Raw genomic sequence first — 24,011 nt, 5'->3', positions numbered from 1 at the left:
ACTAAGGTCATTTGTGGAAAATTTTAGCGAATTTCATGGTGGTGGGTTCCCAATACTGGGTCCAGCCGAACTTAGGACGTTTTTACTTGTTTTATACCCACTACCGAAGGATGGGGGTATATTCATTTTGTCATTCCGTTTGCAACACATCGAAATATCCATTTTCGACCCTATTCTTATACATAAAATTCAATATATGTTTTTTTGTTCCGTTTAGACACAAAAGCGGCTGAACCGATTAACTTGAAATGTTCACATATTTTGTAGGTTGGTCTGGAAGTAAACATAGGCAATATAATTTTTTGATATCGGGAGGCAGGCGGACCCTCCCCCTTACCCCAAAAGTGCCAACCAAAAATAAAAGTGTACCGATCAGAACAAAGTGGGATTCAATTAAAAGGTATTCAGGAGTAGAATACGAATTTCATATTAAAAATTGTGTCCCAATAACTGAGGGGCCGCCCTAACTCCAAAGACCCCTAAAATAGGCTCATTGAACAATCATGACAATATGGGACTCAAATGAAAGGTATTCGGGAGTAGATTACGAATATGGTCAGGAAGAAGAAATATGCTTTATAAATTGTTGATATCGGAAGGGGGCGGACCCTACCCGTTACCCCAAAAATACCACCCAAAATTAAAAGTGGAACGATAAAGACAATATGGATATCAAATGAAAGGTATTAAAGAGTAGAATACGAATATGGTATTAGAAATTGGATCCAAGTACCCAGGAAGTCTCCCTAACCCCAAAATGTCTAAAAACTGTAAATGTAAATGTACTGCAATAGATTACGAATCTGGCATACAAAATCAGGTGGAAGTGTAGGGGGTCACTCCATCCCCCAAAAACTCCCCAAATGGGCATATGACCCATCATGACTATATGAGACTCGGTTTGTTTGTTTGTTTCGTAGAATCAAAAAAAGGAAACATAGGTTATATAATTTTTGGATATCGGATGGTGGCTGACTCTCCCCCTTACACCAAAACGACACCCAAAACCAAAAGAGGACTGATGGGCACAATATAGGTATGAAATGAAAGGTATTGGAGACTAGAAAATGAATATCGTATTAAATTTTGGGCCCATGTACCCAGCGGACCGCCCCAACCCCAAAACAGATATAGTCGACGTTACTGTCAATATTGGACTCAAATGAAAAGTATCCGGTAGTAGATTACAAATATGGCAAAACAAAATAGGTTCAAGTAACGGGAGGTCGCCTCACCCCCAAATACCCCCAAATGGGCATATCAAACGATAATGGAAGAAGAGTAATTGAAAAGAAAGTTTAGGTTTTGGACCCATAAAAGGCGCATTTATTTTGCCAAAACTTGGGACAGTGAGTCGTGTTAAGGCCCTTCATCAACCTTCTTCAATTTGGCCCAGATCGGTCTAGATTTAGATATAGCTGCCATATAGACCGATCTCTCGGTTTAAGGTCTTGGGCCCATAAAAGACGCATTCGTTGTCCGATTTTGCCAAAATTTGGGACAGTGAGTTGTGTTAGGCCACTCGACATCCTTCTGCAATTTGGCCCAGATCGGTTAAAATTTGGATATAGCTGCCATGTAGACTAGAATATCCGTGTCGAATTTGTTCCAAATCGGACCATATTTCGATATAGCTGCTATGGGGCCATAAATTATACATTTTTCACCGGATTAAGACGAAAGATGGTTTACATATATACCCGAGGTGGTGGGTATCCAAAGTTCAGCCCGGCCGAAATCAACCCCTTTTTACTTGTGTTTTTGTATTTTTAACAAAAATGACCTAGTTTTGTTATAATTTGATTTCCATTGGCAAATCGCAAAATTTAAATTACTTGCTGCCAATAGAAGAAAATGGAATAGAAGATGGGAGTGCCCGGTACATCACAAACAAATTGCAATAAAATTTTAACTTTATAAAAAAAAAAAAATTTTATCGAAATTTTACTTTAAAGAGAATGGGTAAAATATTTTTATACAAAAATTAGTTGGTGCATTTTGTTCTTTGGCAGACAAAAGAACAAGCTGTACTTAATAGCGTATTAAATGATATATTCTCACTAAAGTATGTGGAAATGTAGTAAACTCTACTTACATGAGAATCAACGTTCTACCTTCAATTTATCTCTCGTTAGCTACCAAGTATGTTGATAATGGAAAATTGTCAACTTTACTTTTCTTCGTCTAGCAGCGGAAGAAGTCAGTGATGATGCTTCACTGATTCTCTTTGAAATAAAAAGTACATGAGCACATGTGAATGTGGTTTTGAAAGAAATTAAAATGTGGTCGTCGTTAGTTTATTTTAAAATGTGAGTCTTGTTCCACGTGAATGTTCAACAATGAAGTTATAATAAAAAATATGACTAAAACAAAAAACAACATAACTCTGCAATTAAATTAATGAATTGATATCTGTTTACTTGTAGCAAGTTTTGGGTTGACAATATGTAAAGACAAAAAACTATATATGTATACACAGAAAAAAAAAAATAAAATTCGGTTTCAATTCAAAATTAGTTGATCCAATTAATTTTTCTATTGAAACTGCTTCAATCACGAAAGTGATAATATGAATTACAGGTTTTAAAAGAGGTGGTTGAAATTTTTTTCAACTAAAAAAATTGCATATCCAATTCAAAAAGTGATTGAAAATTTTTGAATTCTAATAAATTTTTTAATTGACCCAATTAAAGAAACGACTGAAATTTTCAATTAATTTTTTAATTAATCCAATTTTCGAAGTATTCAATTCATTTTTTAATTAAATCAATTAAAAATTTAATTGAAAATATTAAAACGTTACATTTAAATTTTTAAGAAAAGCGCGCTGTATAGATCGCACCCTCGATTTCGATGTAACATGGTTCACATATGTAAAACTGCTGGAATACGAATTTGAGGTTAATGTTAAAGTTCATGATCACTCCTTAGAAACAACACACCTCCTGGGATTTTTCAAAAATGAAATGGAAAAAATTGTTTTCCGAATTATAAAAGGAAGAGTAGCGAGGCAGTAACTTTATGAAAATAAGTTAAAAAAAAGATGGATGCTATATACGCCGCTTTGCCGTTAAGGTAGTCGAAAGACTGTTTGTGGGAGAGTTTTATTTTCTAAATATATATAGAGAGTATTTATCAAAAGTTTGAACGACCAGACTTTTTCAAAAGCGGACAGTCATAACAGTGCTGTTGAGTCTAAACAAGTTTCCTATTCCATTAAGCAAAATGATTGAAAGAACGTACTGCCTAGACAACAAAAATTTTTTTTCGATTCGTTCGCCAGTTCAATGCAAACAGCTGTTTTCCTTTATAAAATCAGATGTTTTCAAAGAATTGGCGAACGAAGTGGGTGACAAAAAGAAAAAGTTTGTGGGCTTGGCCGTTATTTTTTAATTGAAAAAATTAAATTTTCAATCACATTTTATATATAAAATTTGTTAGGTTAGATTGAAAAGTGGGTGCAGATATTAATCCGCCCCATGCCACTATGTACATACACCTTAGCCAGTAATCGGCTTGTTGTGCGCTCTACATACAAAAAAATTAGGTTTTTTTTTTAAATGATAGAATCAATTAACTTTTTAATTGAAAATTTCAAAAAATTTTTCAATCACAATCGTAAAAGTTTAGATTCAATTAAAAAATTGATTGGATCAATTAATTGTTTAACTTAAAATTGCCAAAATTTCAATCACGATCGTAATTGGAAAAAAATCCGGAATTGATTGATTCAATTAATTTTTTAATTGAAAATATTTTTATTTTTAACTAGCTGAACTCGGCCTGCTTCGCTACGCTTTCTTTTACACTATATGAATTATAACTTTATTTTCAATTACTCTTCTTCCATGGTCGGCTGATATGCCCATTTGGGGGTATTTGGGGGTGAGGTGACCTCCCGTTACTTGAACCTAATTTTTCTTGCCATATTTGTAATCTACTGCCGGATCTATTTTCATTTGAATCCCATATTGACAGGAACGTCGAATATATCTGTTTAGAGGAGTTTTGGGATTGGGGCAGGCCGATGGGTACTTGGACCCAAAATTTAATACGATATTCATTTTCTAGTCTCCAATACCTTTTATTTCATACCTATCTTGTGCACATCAGTCCTTTTTAGGTTTTGGGTCGCGTTTTAGTGTAAGGGGGAGGGTCAGCCACCATCCGATATACAAAAATTATATAACCTATGTTTCCTTTTTTTGATTCTACGAAACAAACAAGCAAACCGAGTCTCATATAGTCATGATGGGTCATATGCCCATTTGGCGAGTTTTTGGGGGTGGAGTGACCCCCCACACTTCGATCTGATTTTGTATGCCAGATTCGAAATCTACTCCCGAATACCTTACATTTAAGCCCCATATTGATATGGACGACCAATTTGTCTGCTTTTAGACATTTTGTCTGCTTTGTATATTTTGTTTTATATACAAGATTGAAAAAATTTTCGTGATATTTTTTCTGTGTTTATTGTGTCATGAAGTCCTGAACGAGGTGACATGACAATTTCTTTCATTGTTAATTGTGATGTTACCTCGCTTAGGACTTCATGGGACAATATATAAAGAAAAAATATAACGAAAATCTTTCCAATTAAAAATATAATTGAAAATAAAAATGTTTTCAATCAAAATATTAATTGAATCAATCAAAACTAAGTTTTAAAATCACCCTATACTTTTCATCCTGCTTTCCAATTGCGCTTTATTTTTGTTTCTCAAGAACATTCATCTTTAAACGACCTATTAATATGAATGTCAATTGTATGCCTTACATGATATCAGTGACATTATCGGCCGTATACCTTTCATTGGGCTGAATTCGATGCTTTAGCCGCTATAAATATTCTCCACGACCATTATGGGCCATCTTTCATGCACATATTCAGGAATAACAAAGACAAACCCCAAAACTTCACAAAAGCCATGTGTGTGTATGTATGGTCGGTCAGAATGTACACCAAGTTGACACATATGGCTTGGATCAAAACTGGATTTCTCTTTGCAAACAGATGTCTATTTTTGAGTTGGAACAGAAACGACAGCGAAGCCATACACAATGGCTGTTACGGAAAAAAGCCCCTGCAATTTGCCAACTGTAATACTCCAAAGAGTGGGTCAGCAGCGAAGACAGACTTCCACTATACGCATGCATATGCCGCAAACATACTAACATACATGGAAATTGTGATTGTCATAATTTCCCAAAAAAGAAAGAAAACAACAAAACCAAGCAAATTGAAGCTAAAATAATAAATCATTGTTTTAAGGTGAATTAAAAGGCATTGTCCAATTTCAACAACTTGACAAAAGCACTGAAAGCTGTGTTAACAACCATGTCAGAATTTGTAAGAAATTGTACAATACGTTGCATAAATGGCCTCCATTTTTCCTTAAGTGAATCTACAACAATGAAATATACACAGCAATTAAGAGGGGAAGACTGTAAAACTCCAGTCTACATCATAGTCAATTGCTTAATTACATACCCCCAGTTTTAAGAAGTGGTAGTGAATAAAACAGTGTTTGCTACAACGCAAAACATATGCGAAGCGAAGCTATAATTTATAACTCTATATACCCCAAAGGTTGTATGATCCAGGATATTTTTTTAGGATATTTATACCCTTCACCACCACTGTGATATAGGGTATTTTAGATTTGTGCATTTGTTTGTAACGCTAAGAAGGAGAAGAGCTAGACCCATTGATAAGTATACCGATCGACTCAGAATCACTTTCTGATTCGATTTAGCCATGTCCGTCCGTCAATCTGTCCGTCTGTGAGCCCATTCTTGTAATCGAAGTGCAGGTCGTATTTGTTGTCTAATCATCATGAAATTTTGGGCGTATCACTTTTATGGCCCAAGGACGAACGCTATTGATTTTGATAAAAGTCGATTCAGATTAAGATATAGCTCCCATATATATGTATCGCCCGATTTGCACTTAAATAGCCGTAGTAAGGACAATTTTCAACCGATCTGCACAAAATTTGGCACGAATTGTTTTGTTATCGATCTTAACATATCTGCTAAATTTCATCAAAATAGGTTCAGATTACGATATAGCTCCCATATATATGTATCGCCCGATTTGCACTTAAATAGGCGTAGTAGCTAAAATTTTTAACTGATCTGCACAAAATTTCGCACGGATTGTTTTGCTACCTATTTTAACAAATTGTTCCATTTACAGAAAGCGCAAAATACCTGGGTGTTTTGCTGGACAGGAAATTTAACTTCAAATCCAACTTTTTGGGAAGGGCAAGAAAGGCAACTCTTGCCCTATACACCTGCAAAAGAGCCATTGGCAAAAGTTGGGGGTTTAGACCGCGTGTCATGTTAGACCTATAATGCTATATGGTGTTGTGGTCTGGTGGACGGTGCTTCAAAAGTCCAAATAATGCTCAATACTTAACCGGATCCAAAGGATGGCTTGTTTGTGTATCACAGGCGCTCTGAGGACGACACCATCTGATGCACCGAATTTTTTGGTTTTTCAATTAAAACTGCTTCAATGACGAAAATAATTATGTCCATCACCGTTTTTGAAAATGTAATTGAAAATTATCAAATAAAAAATTTTATAAAACGATTAGATAGTTTTGAAGTGAAATCCCTTTATCCTTTCACACTTTAGGTGTCTATTTACCAAATCAAAATCCATTGATACCAGAAGATTTTGTAACAAAACCAGATTTCATATGGCGCTAACATTTAATTGAAAGTGTTGCCCATTAAAAATAAATGAACGCTCATTCACAAACAATAACATTTTGGTGAGGGTTTTTGTGGCCTACCATGTTATAATCTGAGAAGTTAATGCTCAATTAGTTCAAATGAAACATCTTTGCCATCATTACTCGGCATTTTATAACGTTGAGGCCGTTGGGAAACGAAATGGACACACACGAGCAATACAACATCAACGCTAGCAATCATGTCCAATGATTTTTCAACTATGTGTGCCCTCTTTCACCGTTTCTCCCCAGCCATTGAGTAAATAATCTTGGGCTCTTACCAATAACAATTATTGTAGCAACTCCTGAACCAGTTAATGAATAATGCTCTGTTAACCATCATCACTATCCACAAATAGCAGACCATTGAAGCGTAGCATCCAATGGCCAAACGGAACAATCGAACCGAAGAAAAAATACTCTGCAATAGATTTGTTGGCTTTGGACTGAGTGATTTATGAATGTAATTGACCGCAATACGTTAAAATGTAGCCTGGTGTAGTTTTTCATTGGGCCAGCATTAGCAAGAAATGGTCGTAAGTGGCATTGCTGCATTAATGCAGGCAGATCCCCTCCCTCCACTTCTCTGTGTGTTTGGCTAGATCCTCCCATAGTTAGTGAATGAGGATTGTTGACCGTTTTTTTATGTTGGTCGGTGTTAATGTTGCTGAAGGGATTTTTTTCTAGATTTCAGCTTCCCAGTGAAACCGAGGAAGTGGTTGTAGAACATTTTCAAATATTGCGGCAAACAACATTAAAGCTTTTGTTCTGGCCCTATCCGCCTATGCCACAGCAGTTTTGTATGCATGTAAGTGGTGCAGTAGTTTGTGCCGTAGAAGAGGCTCTTAAACTCGTTCTTTTTGTGCTCTTCCTCCGCCTCCATTGCTTCCATGTTCGTCGACCTAATGATGCTGTTTAAAAATGAAGCCAATAAATTGTACATCTCAACCCGTTGAACAAAGGCGAGTTGTGATCACAGTTGGTTACGTTTTGTTTGTTTGTATCCAATGGACATCTTTTGTTAAATATTATATTGGGACTAGTGGTTATGGGATAGAGGGATCGTTTTAAAAACTTATTGTCGAAGAAACTTTATATTGGTAACTTTGGTGGGCTTCTTAGAACTAACATTAGTTTTTCTTGTTCTCTCTTAGATTAATAGAAGCAATAATTTTGGGCTTGGAATTAATTCAGGCTTGTCTTTGTATAGGTTTTGAAATTGTTTTATTTTTTTTTTAGATTTATTTCTTTTTACTTAATAAAAATAACATAAAAGTCGAAACATCTAACAGCCCCATGCATGAAGAATCAAAAAGAGTTTAACCCATTAAAGACGAATGGGCAGAAAAATACCCAAGAATAGTGCTGTCTTAGAAAAATTCTAGGTCGAATTAGGAAAGAGGTATGCTAATGAAGTTGCGAGAGTCGTAAAGAAGACAGATGAAACTTGTTAAGAAAAATTGTTTCCGTCATAAAAAGTCATGTTATAGGAGAAAATTGGCTTGTCGAAAGTTAGCAATTTTTTATATCCAAAAAAAACAAATAAAAAATTAAATTAAATTAAATTAAATTAAATTAAATTAAATTAAATTAAATTAAATTAAATTAAATTAAATTAAATTAAAAATAAGTTGCGCCCTTTGGGGGCTCAAGAAGTAAAATAGAGAGATCGATTTATATGGGAGCTGTATCAGGCTATAGACCGATTCAGATCATAACAAACACGTATGTTGATGGTCATGAGAGGATCCGTCGTACAAAATTTCTGGCAAATCGGATAATAATGGCGACCTCTAGAGGCTCAAGAAGTCAAGATACCAGATCGGTATATATGACAGCTATATCAGGTTATGAACCGATTTCAACCATACTTGGCACAGTTGTTGGATATCATAACAAAATACTTCGCGCAAAATTTCCTTCCAATCGGATAAAAATTGTGCCCTCTAGAGGCTCAAGAAGTCAAGACCCAAGATCGGTTTATATGGCAGCTATATCTGGTTATGTACCGATTTCAACCATACTTGGCACAGTTGTTAGATATCATAACAAAACACGTCGTGCAAAATTTCATTCCAATCGGATAAGAATTGCGCACTCTAGAGGCTCAAGAAGTCAAGACCCAAGATCGGTTTTTACGGCAGCTATATCAGGTTATGTAGCGATTTGCGCCATACTTAGCACAGTTATTGGAAGTCATAACAAATATCTATATATTGTTGCACAGTGGTCTGTATCCGTTTTGTAGTTCATACATTCGTCAATTGGGGGTTTATTATGTGCAACATTTCTAATGTGCACCTGCTTTTGTAGTTGGGTTCTTGGGCTAATATCTTGACTTAATTAAATTTGGTACATGTCTGATTTATGAGCGGAAACCCTTGTCTTTAGTTTCGTTTTTGTAGTGTCAGTATATGCCATTGGGCAGAAATTGGGCTTGTCCCCATCGCAGCTTATCTTGTATTGCACGTTCGATTTTTCCTCTATCCTTACCCTGGTTTTACTCTTGCTAAATAGGCTGTTGACGGTATTGCCGCTTTTTAGTGCCAGTTGGTATGAGCCCTTGTTGTAAATGATGGAGTTACCAAATCTCCCCGAAAGCCTGAAATATATGTTGTCCTTTTGTAAATTCTTGGTGCAAGTTTCTTCGTATCCTTGGCCTTTTGGTTCTTCTCGTGTTTTATTAGATCCGTTACTTGGGAAATCATTCTGCTCTAATATGTTTCGAATTCTATTTTCATTTTCGATGTGGAAGGAAGCGGTGTCGCTATGCGGCATGCAGTTCGGACTCGGCATAAAAAGGACTGGTTTCTTTAAACCATGGTCAATATTTTGTTTTAATATTTTTACAATTTGGGTTAAGACTTTATGTTTGTCGTCGCCTACAGAATTTTCGATGTCCTCTTCAGAACTGGAACTCAACAGTTCTCCACCAAGTTGGTATGTAATGAGACACCACGTAATGGAAAATTGTATGTGCTTAGATAAGGTTTGCCCTTAACTAATTTCAGCTTAATAGCACTATTGTTGGAACATTTCTCACGGTATCGTGTCTAAATAAAACTTATCTGCATTGAAATTTCTGTTTGTTCTTTATATATGCGCTTTTCAGTAAGTGAAAATAATGCAATTACGTGAGGCAACGATAAAAGTAGCGAGTAGAGTTTTGCTTTGAATGACGTTTCGTTATTGTCATTTATACAATTTTTTGTTTAAGATCATATGTTTCATTATTGAGTAGTTTTGAATTTAATGTTACTACAGTGTAATTATTTTAATGGGCCTCAAGGTTTTGTATTATTACACGTGTTGAAATAAATGAAATGAAACGTTTTATTTTTTTATTGGAAGGAACATCACTTTAGGGATTTTATTGTACTACAAAATTCAAGATCCATATTTTCAAAATTGATCTGTGTATGTATAAGCTAAGTTTACTTCAAATGTAATCACTATTTTTGCCGAGTTCGTTACTAATTCGGTCAGAATCTCTACACAAGTTTCCCATTTTAATTCCGAATGAATAGGCAAAACCGTAATGGATGTTGTGTGGGCGGTTTTCACCGACTCTGAAAGTTTTTCAGGGAAAATTCGAAGTTAGCACCAGCATCGTGTAATGAATTCCTTGAGAATTTGTAAGAAAATTCTTGAAAAAGTCTGAGGGAATTTTTGAAATAAGTCAGATATTTCTGATGTTTTGAAAGATTTTCGTAACAATTTCCGACAAAACTCTAAAAAATATTCGAAAATTACCAGAATAAAGTGAAGCTCCTCTGATGTTTGACTCGAAACGCTGAAAATTTTCGGATGTTTGTTCTGAAATTCCAGTTTAGGAGGTTGGAGCCCAAAAACTGGACATTTTCGGATTTTTTGTGAGAATATTTTCTGAAATGCTTACTTTGATCTAAAAAATCTCCCGAAGAATACTAACCCCTCCAATAATCGACGGAGATTCGATTAGAAAATATTCCGAAAGTCTTTTAATTTGTAAACTCATCGAAGTTTTTATTATAATCAAGAAAAAATCTTACTATATTCTGAGAATTTTCGGATGTAGGTTTAGAAACTATCCCGCAGATCTCAAAATATTCTTAAAAACGCATTTTGTTTTTAAATTTATTTTTTATTAATTAAAACTATTTATTTAAAATATAATACAAATAGACCCTAAAAAGATTTAAATTCTCGTGTGTATATTTCTTTATTTCATCATGAGGTTGAGTTTCTTTTCGTCGAATCCTAAAATGTACATTAAATATAAGTGTAAGTATCGGACAAAATAAAGAGTGGTTGTGTACCCTTCTTCATTAATCCTCATGAGTTCCTATGAGTTCCAGGTATAAAATATCAGAATCTGAGGTCAGAAAAATTATTGTTTGTATAAAATAAGGAAGTCAAATAAAAGTTTGAAAAAATGATGTGGCAGAATCCTAAAATGTACATTAAATATAAGTGTGTATATACATTATTGGACAAAATAAAGTGTGGTTGTGTACCCTTCTTCATTAATACTCAGTTTTTTTACCTACGTGTATTATTTACTGTTTTTTTTATTGTCCCGTTATTTGTTAGAATTCCTCAATTATTTCCATAAATATTTAAAATTTTTAAACTCGTTTGTTGAGGTTTCTGTGGTGTAAAAAAGTCTTCACGACATAATAAAATGCATTTTTTTATAAATCATGAAATTTATTATACATCTAATTTTTTTTTTTCAAAAATTTCTGGTAAGTTATTAAAAAAGAATTATTTGTAGCAAGGTACCTAACTTTTTCGTTCAATATTAATTAAATATATAAGCTTGGACCATTACTTTTTCGAAATGAAGCCCCTAACGGAAACTCAAAAACTTGTTGGTACAAGATCGCGGAAATGGGATGAAATTGAGTTCCAGGTATAAAATATCAGAATCTGAAGTCAGAAAAATTATTGCTTTGTATAAAATAAGGAAGTCAAATAAAAGTTTGAAAAAATTATGTGGCAGAAAACGTAAGACGACGAAGCTTGAGGATGATCATATTGCAACTATAGCAGAGACATTTTTTACGACAGCCAAAAATATAAAAGAGAAGCCAGAATTAAATATTTTTGATATTTTAACTTTCCAAAGAAGATTTAATGAAAAGGGTTAAAAAGTCCTTTCGCTAAGAAAAAACCTCTTCTACGAGCTGCCAATAAAAAAAAGGTTGGCTTTGGCAAAAAAGTATATAAATATGCCTGAATCATTTTGGAATAAAGTTTATTGAACAGACGAGTCAACATATGAACTAAAAAATTGCAAAAATTAGAAAAGAGTGTGGAGTGACCCAACACAATGGCTAAAATCGAAAAACCTTATACATACTGTAAAACATTGTGGAGGAAGCCTCATCGTGTGGGGATGTTTTTCCTCTTAAGGAGCTCGTAAAAATTGACTCTAAAATGATTGGAGAGCAATATATAAATATTTTGGAATAAAATCTCTTTCTCTTTCCACAAGACAACGACTCCAAGCACACGAGTAAGGTCGCTAAAAAATATTAAAAAAATAAGGTTGAAAAGTTAGAATGGGCTGCTCCAAACCCTGATCTAAGCCCCAAAGAGCTTGGCGATCGGACCAATGGCCCAGAAGGAGCTTGGTCGCATATGGAGCTTGACGAGGATCGTCATCTCCACATACAAATGTGGTTATAACAACAACTATCACAAAACAGCACACTATGAAAATCAAATTTTTGGACTTAAGTGAATTGGAGAATTGATCCTTCCTTCAATATGAAAAAATATTATATACATAGCTAAAATTGTTGACAAATTCAAAAACATTAATGCAATTTACTTCAATTGCCAATGGGTGAAGATTTGTCATTTGATCTACGAAATCATAAAATTTCAAAAGCTACATCTTACAACTTTCAAAAGGAACTGATTTCGATGTAAAAGAATTTAACTTTTTTTGGAAACATTTAATAACAATACCCAATTGGATAACTTGGCCACGACATTTTAAGTCGATTTTACAAAGTCCGTCCGTCTGTTGAAAGAACGCTAAAATGCTTGTTATGGATGATGATCGCCTGTGATTGTAAATAAATCAAATCAGTATATGTTAATATATGACTTTTATATGAGACGATCTTTCAATTCCAATTCACAAGCATTCTGAAGACGAAATTTTCACATTCGATTTAGCATGCAATATAATGTTATGACCATAAGAATGCATACGAATATGGTACAAAACGGTTCATTACCTGATATATCCCTCATATGTCGATTCGTCTTCTTGACCATCTGGGCATGCATACCATCCTGAAATTTCGCATACTGACATTTATTGAAGGCTACAGAGTTTGGCATCCCCGCCTTAAAACCTGATTTCGAAGAGAACATAAAGAATACTCATCGATGATTATGGTAAATAAGCCATGTTAAACATTTCAGAGTGGAGGTGTTAAACTTGTCAGTGGAATTAAGTTTAGATGAAGTTCGATCTTGAATCGTATAGAGCTACAGTTTCCACGCCGTGCTATTTTCCCGGGCTCTGTTATTGCTTCCAACATTTAAGCTTAGTCCATAATCGGTCCATTACTTGATAAAGCTCACAATCCAAAGCGATCCCAGGTTTAAACTTTATAAGCTGATTTAATGTATCGTCCCAAGAACTTTGATTACGCAATGGTAGAGGATAAAAAAATGCAAATTTTGCGCATGAACATTTCTTTAAGGAAAAGGGGCAAACTTCTCACATATCAATGAGTGCAGTCCGATTTAAGTTTTTAGATCAATGATAAAGGGCCTCCTTTTTATAGTCCGAACGGCGTGCCGCAGTGCGACACCTCTTTGGATATAAGTTTTACATGGCGTAGTATTGGGTTGCCCAAAAAGTAATTGCGGATTTTTCATATAGTCGGCGTTGACAAATTTTTTCACAGCTTGTGACTCTGTAATTGCATTCTTTCTTCTGTCAGTTATCAGCTGTAACTTTTAGCTTGCTTTAGAAAAAAAGTGTAAAAAAAGTATATTTGATTAAAGTTCATTCTAAGTTTTATTAAAAATGCATTTACTTTCTTTTAAAAAAATCCGCAATTACTTTTTAGGCAACCCAATACCTCACAAATTTTGCCAGCATTAACAGGGGAAAACCACCGGTCTCACAAGGATTCGAACCCAGGTGTTCAGCGTTATAGGCGGAAATGCTAACTTCTGCGGTACGTTGGCCTCCATTTTAATATAATTGATAGTTAACATAGTATTATATACAACAATTGGTGTAAAATACTATACAGTCGGCATTGCCCAATTTTTAATGTTTCTTCATTTAGTTTAAATTAACCAGAAATAATTTTGTACACTTCCACACAGTAGTATACAAAATTTAATAAACAATTATAAAATACATATGAATGAGCTAAATAGGCTTAATTATCAAATTAACATTTGAAAAATGAAACTCAAATGTTTAAATGTGTTGACAAATTCAAAAACATTCATGCAATTAACTTAAATTGATAATGGGTGAAGATTTGTCATTTGATCTACGAAATCATAAAATTTCAAAAGTTACATCTTACAACCTTCAAAAGGAACTGATTTCGAAAAAGAGCTCATTTAACTAAAGAATACAACTTTGCCATGGGCCCATAATGCGTGGGCAATGTGTCCAGCTTAATCTTATATATTAAATTAAATTTGTGTTTTTTTATTTGTTCCGTATAGACTTTAAAGCGGCTGAATCGATTACCTTCACATTTTTTTGATATCGGGAGGGGGGCGGACCCTCCCCTTACCCTAAAAGTACTACCCAAAAATAAAAGTGGACCGATCGGAACAATATGGGATTCAAATGGAAGGTTATCAAAAGTAGAGTTCGAATTACATAATAAAAGTTGGGTCCAAGTACGTGGGGGGCCGCCCCAGCCCCTAAACCCGTATAAATAGGTTTATTTAACGACCATGACAATATGGGACTCAAATGAAAGGTATTCGGGAGTAGATTACGAATATGGTAAGAAAGTAGGAATAGGCTTTATAATTTATTGATAACGGAAGGGGCGGACCCTCCAACGTTAACCCAAAATCAAAAGTGGACCGATAAGGACAATATGAGTATCAAATGAAAAGCGGGAGTAGATAATGAATCTGGAGTAGATAATCAAATGGGCACATTAGCCAATCAAGGATGTATAGGACTTGGTTTGTTTGTTCCGTATAGACTGAAAAACGGCAGAACTGATTTTCTCGAAATTTTCGCATTTTTTGTAGGTTGGTCTGGAAGGAAACATAGGCTATATAATAGGAAAGGGGGACGGACCGTCCCCCTTATGCCAAAAACACAACCCAAAATCAAAGTGGACCGATCGGGACAATATAGGTATCAAATTAAAGGTATTGGAGAGTAGAATACGAATATGGTATTAAAATTTGAGTCTAAATACTCATCGGGCCGCCCCAACCCCAAAACTGCACCAAACAGACATATTGGACATTCTTTTCAATATGGGGCTCAAATGAAAGGTATTCGGGAGCAGATTTCATGGGGTCATGCCACCCTTCAAAAACGCCATTAGACTCATTATGACTATATGATACTTGGCTGAACCGATTTTCTTTAAATTTTCATATATTCTGTAGGTTTTTGTGGAAAGAAACATAGGCTATATAATTTTAAGTTATCGGGTGGAGGCGGACCCTCCCCCTTACCCCAAAAACGCCACCCATATCCGAAAGAGGTCCGATAGCACACGAATATGGTATTAAAATTTGGGTTCATGTACTAGATTTGGATGAAATTTTACACAATGACGTCTACTATGGTCTCCAAAATTCACTTCAATTATGGTCCGAAATGAACCATAACTTGATATTGTTCCAATAACATAGCAATTCTTTTCTTCTATCCTTTGTTTGCCTTAAAAGAGATACCGTGGAAAGAGCTCGACAAATGCGATCTATGGTGGAGGGTATATAAGATTCGGCCAGGTCGAACTTGGCACGCTTTTACTTGTTTCTATTGTTGTTGTCGTAGCGTATGGTGTGTGGTGACTGAGACGGCAGGCCTTGCCGATGAAGGAATTCATAGGGTCAATCTGATACATACAACCGGCTGCCATGGGATTAATTTTTTCTATTGTAGTTTTCACATGATTCAAACGCCCGGTGTGATCTGAAAATGTCTGAGAATGCGGCAAGAAATCAGTCAATGCCACTGTTGGTAAGATTTTACTATCGTTGTCGTAAATCAAAACTCTTTGATTACTCAGAGTACGATTGGGGGCCATTGTTTTGCTTTCGTTTGCCAAATTAACTCTATTTTTACAATGTCACCGGAAACTCAGCATATCACGCAGAAAACACAGCAATCACAAGCCAACAAAAAATAAATAAAAGAAGCACAAAGTGTACCCAAATATAATCTGCATAATATTTAGCCATTGGTTTGACTGTGTGTAGATCTGCAAGACATTGCCACGGCACCACTTCAACTAGACGCATTTAATGTGCGTGTTTTATTTGTCATGACACTGCAATGCTAAATTGAATTTTTAAGTTATCTTTGCACTTGTTTCTATCTACACAGAACGTGGCTCTCTCGCCAAAAACCTCACGGACATTGCAAGCAATCAATGGCAGCAGAAGAAAGACTTATATTTGTTAATCTTGTACATAAACTCTTGAGCATTAAACAACAAGTGCCCTAACTTGAAATGGCAGTCCATTACTCTAATTGCAAAGACCTTTCTTTTGGGTCCCATATTGTCTCGATTGATCTAGGCGTTGAACCCAATTTTTTATGTTAGATTCAAAATTTAATCGAAAATACCTTACATTTGAATTCCATAATGTTAAGATCGGTGTACAATGCTTAGATTTTGGGGATAGGACCCAACGACCCATTTTTGTTTTAATTTTTGTTTTTCGATTACATATATGGACAAAATTTGTTTCATAGAGGCCCCACCCTAATAACTGAAGCCTTTGCGTAAATGTTTTGGCATAAGAGTCGGTTCTTATGCCAAAACATCTTCACACATTAGCTGTGTTGGGGAACTCAAAAAGTTGTGCAAATTTGAACAAATTTTTACTGGAAGTCGTTCGCGTACTTTATTTGCCAGTAGAAGAGAGCGCGAGAGAGAGAGCAAATTTTGACAGTTCGAAAATAGAAAACCTGCAAAATTTCTACTGGGACTTTTTTCAGCAGAAATTTGCAACTTTGAACAGATGTTTTGCAAAGGTCAGCTGTTTTATGAAAAGCAGCCGTTACATAAAAATACAAAAGCTCACACCAAAATGGATCAACAAGACAGAGCTAAGTTAAAAACAAGTAAAAGCATGCTAAGTTCGGCCGGGCCGAATCTTATATACCCTCCACCATGGGTCGCATCTGTCTTCTCCCGGTATCTATTTTTAGGCAAACATTAATAAAAGAAAAACATTGCTAAGATATTGGAGCTATATAAACTTATGGTCCGATGGTCCGGACCATAATTAACCTGAATGTTGAAGTCGTTGTGTAAAATTTCAGCCAATTCGAGTAAAAATTGCGCCCTTTTGAGGCTCAAGAAGTAAAATAGGAAGATCGGTTTATATGGGAGCTGTATCAGGCTATAGACCGACTCAGACTATAATTTATACGTATGTTGAAGGTCATGAGAGAAGTCGTTGTACAAAATTTCAGCCAAATCGGATTAAAATTGCGACCTCTAGAGGCTATAGAAGTCAAGATCCCAGATCGGTTTATATGGCAGCTATATCAGGTTATGAAACAATTTAAACCACATTTGGCACAACTATTGAAAGTCATAATAAAATATGTCATGCAAATTTTCAGCCAAATCGGATAGGAATTGCGCCCTCTAGAAGCTCAAGAATTCAAGTCCCCAGATCGGTTTATATGACAGCTATATCAGGTTATGGACCAATTTGAACCATCCTTGGTACGGTTGTTGGATATCACAACAAAACACGTCGTGCAAAATTTATTTCCAATCGGATAAGAATTGCGTCCTCTAGAGACTCAAGAAGTCAAGACCCAAGATCGGTATATATAGCAGCTATATCAGGTAATTGGCCGATTTGAACCTAACTTAGCACAGTTGTTAGAAGTCATAACAAAACACGTCATGCAAAATTTCAGCCAAATCGGATAAGAATTGCGACCTCTAGAGGCTCAAGAAGTCAAGACCCAAGATTGGTTTATATGGCAGCTATATCAGGTTTTGAACCATACTTGGAACAGTTATTGAATATCACAACGAAACACGTCGTGCAAAATTTATTTCCAATCGGATAAGAATTGCGCCCTCTAGAGGCTCAAGAAGTCAAGACCCAAGATCGGTTTATATAGCAGCTATATGAAAACATGGACCGATATGACCCATTTACAATCCCAACCGACCTACATTAATAAGAAGTATTTATGCAAAATTTTAAGCGGCTGGCTTTACTCCTTTGAAAGTTAGCATGCTTTCGACAGACAGACGGACGGACATGGCTAGATCAACATAAAATGTCATACATACGTACATACTTTATGGGGTCTCAAACGAATATTTCGGTTAGTTACAAACAGAATGACGAAATTAGTATATCCCCATCATATGGGGGAGTGTATAATAAAAATATGATTTGTTGTTAATTATTCCATTTGTTTAATTTTTACTTTTAATGGAGATTGAAGTATGCAGCTAGTGTTCAGGTACTGAGAACTCACCAAATGAAGTTATAATTTACTTCAAGTCGTTTTTTCTCCATTAGATGGTAAGTGCAATATTTGTTTATTTGGAAAATCTTGAAAAATTTAAACATTGTATCCTTCTAGATACAATGGTCGGTATCTTAAGTGTTTTGATGAAATCATTGTCATCAGAGAGCTACGAAGAAACCAATACCGTTCCTTTGAATTTGTTAAGGAGGGAAGATGCCATGGTATTTATTGGGTCTGGCTGGGCAGTTAAAAGTTACCCACAGTGGGACAGGTACACATATTTTCAATGACAACACAGTGTCCGTAGCCGTTACATGACCAAATACAAAGCTCCCTTAGCCTCACATAAGTGGTCGCAGCAATTTGTCTAGCCACCATATCCAAAAGCATTGGGTGGCTAGTCCAAGGTTTCTTTGTTAGCACACCAAGTGCTGGCGACAAGGGAGAACGTTGTTTTACTTTAATGTACGGTTGTTTTTGTTGTTTTAGTAGCAGTGTGTTGTACACCGAGGCGGCAGCCCTTGCCGATGAAGGGTTTATCGGGTCAATCCGGTACGTGCAACCGGCAGCCATGGGATTGTTTGTGTACGGTGATGGCATGTAAGGCAGTTGTAGACCTATGCATCTTTCGAAATGCACTGAAAGTCATTCTGGTAAATTTGGTTGCAAATTTGTTAAAGAGAGTAAAATGGCTCTTACCCTCCTGCAAATTTTCACTGGCAAATTTTTACTGGAAAAGTACGCGAACAGTCCTATGGTGTGTGAAACGACGCTCTCATAAAAAATATGGATTCTTGTGCAACGTGAAGGCAAGGTGAGTAACTCTTTTCTTCACATAGGTCAATTTTGTCCACATTTGTAATTCGCTCCCGGATTTGTCTTCAGTCTAAATTTGATATAGAGTCCAATTTTGAATGGCATTTCGTACAAAATGATTAAAAGTATATTTACAAATAAATTTTTGAAAAATAAAAACATTTGTTTAAAAATATTGATCCCACTCAAAAATAATTTTTCCATAAGCATTTGGCTGCATTTCTGTTTTAATAATGCTATCAAAACAATACTGTAAATGGGGTAGGCTTTTCATACTTGTGCCTAAAAGCTATGTACAATTAAAAACCATACACGCTTAAAGTTAAAAGAAATCACTTGTGCAGCCAGCCATTCGCACACACACACACACACATGTCCGTACACAAATAAATGCTGTGAATGCGTCCAAAGTAGTCGTATTAAGAACGTATAAGGGACAACAGCTGAACCAACAAAAATAGGTACGGCAATTAACAATTGTTGCCAATTTGTCTGCTGACAAAAAATCTGCCAAAACAAAACAAATTTTAGAATGTTTTTATACCCACCACCATAGGATAGGGGGTATATTCATTTAGTCATTCGGTTTGCAACACATCGAAATATCCAATTCCGACTCTACAAAGTATATATAATCGATGACTTAATGATATCCGTATGTTTATCCGTCCGTCCGTCTGTCCGTCTATCTGTTAAAATCACTCTACAGCCTTCAAAAATTGAGATATTGAGCTGAAATTTGGCACAAATACATCTTTTTGCTGCACACAGGTTAAGTTCTTGAACGGGCCAAATGGGACCTTATTTGGATATAGCTGCTATATAGACCGATCTGCCGATAAAGGGTAAATGATTTATATGTTACCCGATTAAGCTGAAATTTTAAACAGTGGGGTTTTTTAAGCCCCCCGACGTCCGACCCAATATGGTAGGGATCGGACTATATTTAGATATAGCAGTCATATAAAAGCTTTATTTTTTAACCGATTTCGCTGAAATTTGAAACAATGAGTAGGTTAAGAGCTCCCAACATTTGACCTAGATATGGCTCTGATAGAGCTATATTTAGATAAAGCTGCCATATAGACCGATTTGCCGATAAAGGGTCTGAAGCCCGAAAAAGCTTTATTTATTACCCGATTTCGCTGAAATTTGAAACAGTGAGTTTTTTGAGCCTCGCGATATCCGACCTTAATATGGTTCAGATCGGTTTATAATTGGATATACCTGCCAAAAAGAATAGTGCGCAGTTTTAAGCCTCCCAACATCCGACCCAAATATGGTGCGGATCGGACTATATTTAGATAACCGATTTCGCTGAAATTTGAAACAATGAGTAGGTTAAGAGCTCCCAACATCCGACCTAAATATGTCTCTGATCAGACTATATTTTAATATAGCTGCCATGAAGCCCGAAAAAGCTTTATTTATTACCCGAAACAGTGAGTTTTCTCACGATATCCGACCTTAATTGTGTTCAGATCGGTTTATAATTGGACATACCTGCCAAAAAGACCAATATTTTGTCCTACAAAATTGAATTGTGACAAATATTGTGACGAAATGGAATTTATATATATACCCGAGGTGGTGGGTGTCCAAAATTCGGCACTGCCAAACTTAACACATTTATACTTGTTTATTTATTTAGTAAAGAAATTAATTTGTTTACTTAAGTTTTGAAGGGGTTGTTGTTAAGAGATTTTGTTTCAATTAATTCAAAATTCGGGAATTTTAAAGAACACAACTGTTGCATAAGATGTTACAACTTAGTGCATTTGTTCTGGATGTTACAAGAAGGAAATGAGAGATTGATAGTAAACGGATCGACTCAGAGTCACTTTCTGATCCGATCTAGCTATGCCCGCCTGCCTGTCCATTTAAGATTGTGTACAAAATACAGATCGTAATTTTCATCCTATCGTCTTCAAATTTGATAAAGATATCCACTAATATGGCAATAACATCATTTGTTAACCGATTCTTACAAAATTTGTCACAAGGGATTCTGCTATGACTCTATGCATTATTTGCGAAATCGGTTCAGATTTTAATATAACTACCATATAAATGTTTCGCCCAATTTTCACTTCTGGAGTCTTTGCAAACAAATTTATTTACCATCTTCTCACAATGCTTTTTTCTCCAACTACCAAATTATCTCAGAATTTTGATAGAAATTGTTAAAAATTGCATATAACACCTGTATATGATCCTCGCATCTGGACTTATATACAGCTACATACATATATGTATATCCAAACATGAAAATCGGGAAAAATTTCGCTAACATCATTTTCGCGGCAGAGGCTACATATTAGCACTGAATCGTAGTATAATTGGTATTCAATGGCTAGAAAATTGTTGGTGAAATGTTTTGTACCTATATGAAATAAAAAATACAAAAGTGCCGTCTAGACATAATTTGGCAGCGCATTTTGCCATTATGTATGTATGTATGCATGCATGCATGTATGTATGTATGCATGTATGTATGTATGTGCATGGCATTAAATCATGCACAAAATTTAACTCAGCATTTTAAGCCACCTACAAGGGAAGTTGAAAATGGATAAGCAAAAATTATTTTGTAAGCATTTGGTAAAAGGTAAGTTTACACATTATTGGTAATTATAAATATGCAATACTTCATAGTAATTTCAACAAAAAAAAAATTAATTCCTTTACCAATGTCTCATTTAGTAATGCTGTCATATTCCAAAAGTAAGAGTATTTAATAAAAAGTAAGTAAAAGCGTGCTAAGTTCAACCGGGCCGAATCTTATGCTTTGTCTATACTGAGTCGTTTTGCTTAAGTCGTTTTAAAAAACAAATGCAATTTGCATACTCCAACATAAATGTTCCATACTCCAACATAAATGTTCCAATGTACTATTATAAAGATTTACTCTTTATAATAGTCTTTATCTGAAAAATTTTGTTTATTTTATACATTTCTGTTGAAAATAATTTGATATTTATATTTTTAACATTATCAAGCACAATTGAGGCATTAATTTGGGTTCACATGCTTTCAATGACTCGCTTTTGTGGCAAACGAGTCGTTTCGCCCTAATAAATTGTAAAATAAAAACTGAATGGTTTTTATGCATTATAAAGGGAAAAGGAGTCATTTGCTCAAAACAGCTGCACATAGTATTATAAACAATCCACCATAAATCGCATTTGTCATGTTCTTTGTCAGGTATCGCTTTATAGGCAAAAAAGGGAAAACAATTGCCGTGCTATTGGAGCTATATCAGGTTATGAATCGATTCGGGCCATGCTTGACTTGAATGTAGGAGACCATAGTAGATATAAATATTATGTGTGAATATTATGTGAATAATATTCAGATTTGTCAGAATGCCGCTCACCGAATTGCGACGGGCTGTCTCCTCAGCTCTCATGTGTAGCACATCCATCAGGAGACAAAGATCTTACCATGCTGTCCCAGCAATACCTTTTGGGCTGTTATCCCAGAGACCATCCATATCATCATCTTGTGGATAGATATCCACCACCCAGAAGCCTTAAGATAGATCTACATGATCTAGAGCGTGAGGTTCAGCCCTTCAAGAGAGAACCTCTAGATCAAGCGGCATATCAAGCAGGTCTAGACAACATTCATGCAGATACGGTAGAAGATGCGGTAAATGTCTACCGGGTGAATGTAGTCCTTGGAGAACGACCACCTCCCATTGCACCTGAAGAAATTGACCTCCCCGGCAAACCAGAGTAGTTCTGGCTTAATTACGTTCCGGCAGATGCAGTCGCCTCAACTCCTACAGAGCAAGGATTGAAGGCGTGCAAGATGTATGCCCCGATTGTAACCAGGGACCGCACGATACACGGCACCTGTTTAACTGCCCAGCCAGACCCAGATCCCGCACCCCATCTTAGTCGCAGAGTTCCTGGGTCTTGACACTCAACAGAATCAAGCAGACGAAATCTACAACGCAATAAACTGCTACCACAACAACAAGCAAAATCGGGAGTTCGGTTCTTATGGGCGTTATGTATTTAAGTTTATAAACTCATTCAGACCATATTTGGTACGTATGTTAAGGATCATAGAAGTAATTGTGCAAAATTTCTTCCAAATCGGTATGAATTGAAATCGGGAGGTCGGTTTGTATGGAAGCTATATCGAGTAATAAATCCATTCATAGCATATTTGGTACGAATGTTGAGGATCACAAAAGTCAAGTTCAGCCCAATCGGGTAAGAATTACGCCCTCTAGTGGGTCTAGAAATAAAATCGGGAAATCGGTTTGATGGTAGCTATATTAGGTTATAGATCGATTTAGACCATATTTGAAATTTATGTAAAAATTTTAGCTAAATCGAATAAGAATCGAGCTTTTAAGCGACCCAAGAAAAATAATAGGGAGATTGGTTTATATGGGAGCTTATATCAAATGGACCGATATGGCCCATTTACAATCCCAAACGACTTACATTTAGTAGAAGTATTTGTGCAAAATTTCAAGCGTAAGGATTAGTTAGCGTGCTTCACAAAGACAGACAGAGAGACGGTCATAGCTAGATCGACTTAAAATGTCATGGCGATCAGGAATATATACAGTCTATGGTGTCTTTAACCAATATTTCGAAGTGTTGCTAACGGAATGACAATGTTACCATAATCCCATCCTATGTTGCAAATGCAAATTTTACCCATGAACATTCCACTAAGGAAAAGGGGCAAACTTCTCACACATCAATGAGTGCAGTCCGAATCAAGTTTAAGCTCAATGATAA

The 24,011-nt window shown here is 35.6% G+C and overlaps 1 protein-coding gene across 2 annotated transcripts in view; it reads right to left on the bottom strand.

Annotated features, from left to right (window-relative positions):
- The window catches only part of LOC106095616 (alpha-mannosidase 2), a 62,616-nt gene that overhangs the window by 36,058 nt on the left and 2,547 nt on the right, over positions 1-24,011 (bottom strand). The window lies entirely within an intron of this gene.

The sequence above is a fragment of the Stomoxys calcitrans genome, chromosome 2 (assembly GCF_963082655.1).
Source record: "Stomoxys calcitrans chromosome 2, idStoCalc2.1, whole genome shotgun sequence".
In the NCBI taxonomy this organism is placed as follows: domain Eukaryota; kingdom Metazoa; phylum Arthropoda; class Insecta; order Diptera; family Muscidae; genus Stomoxys; species Stomoxys calcitrans.
This window is presented reverse-complemented; position numbering and strand designations above follow the sequence as displayed.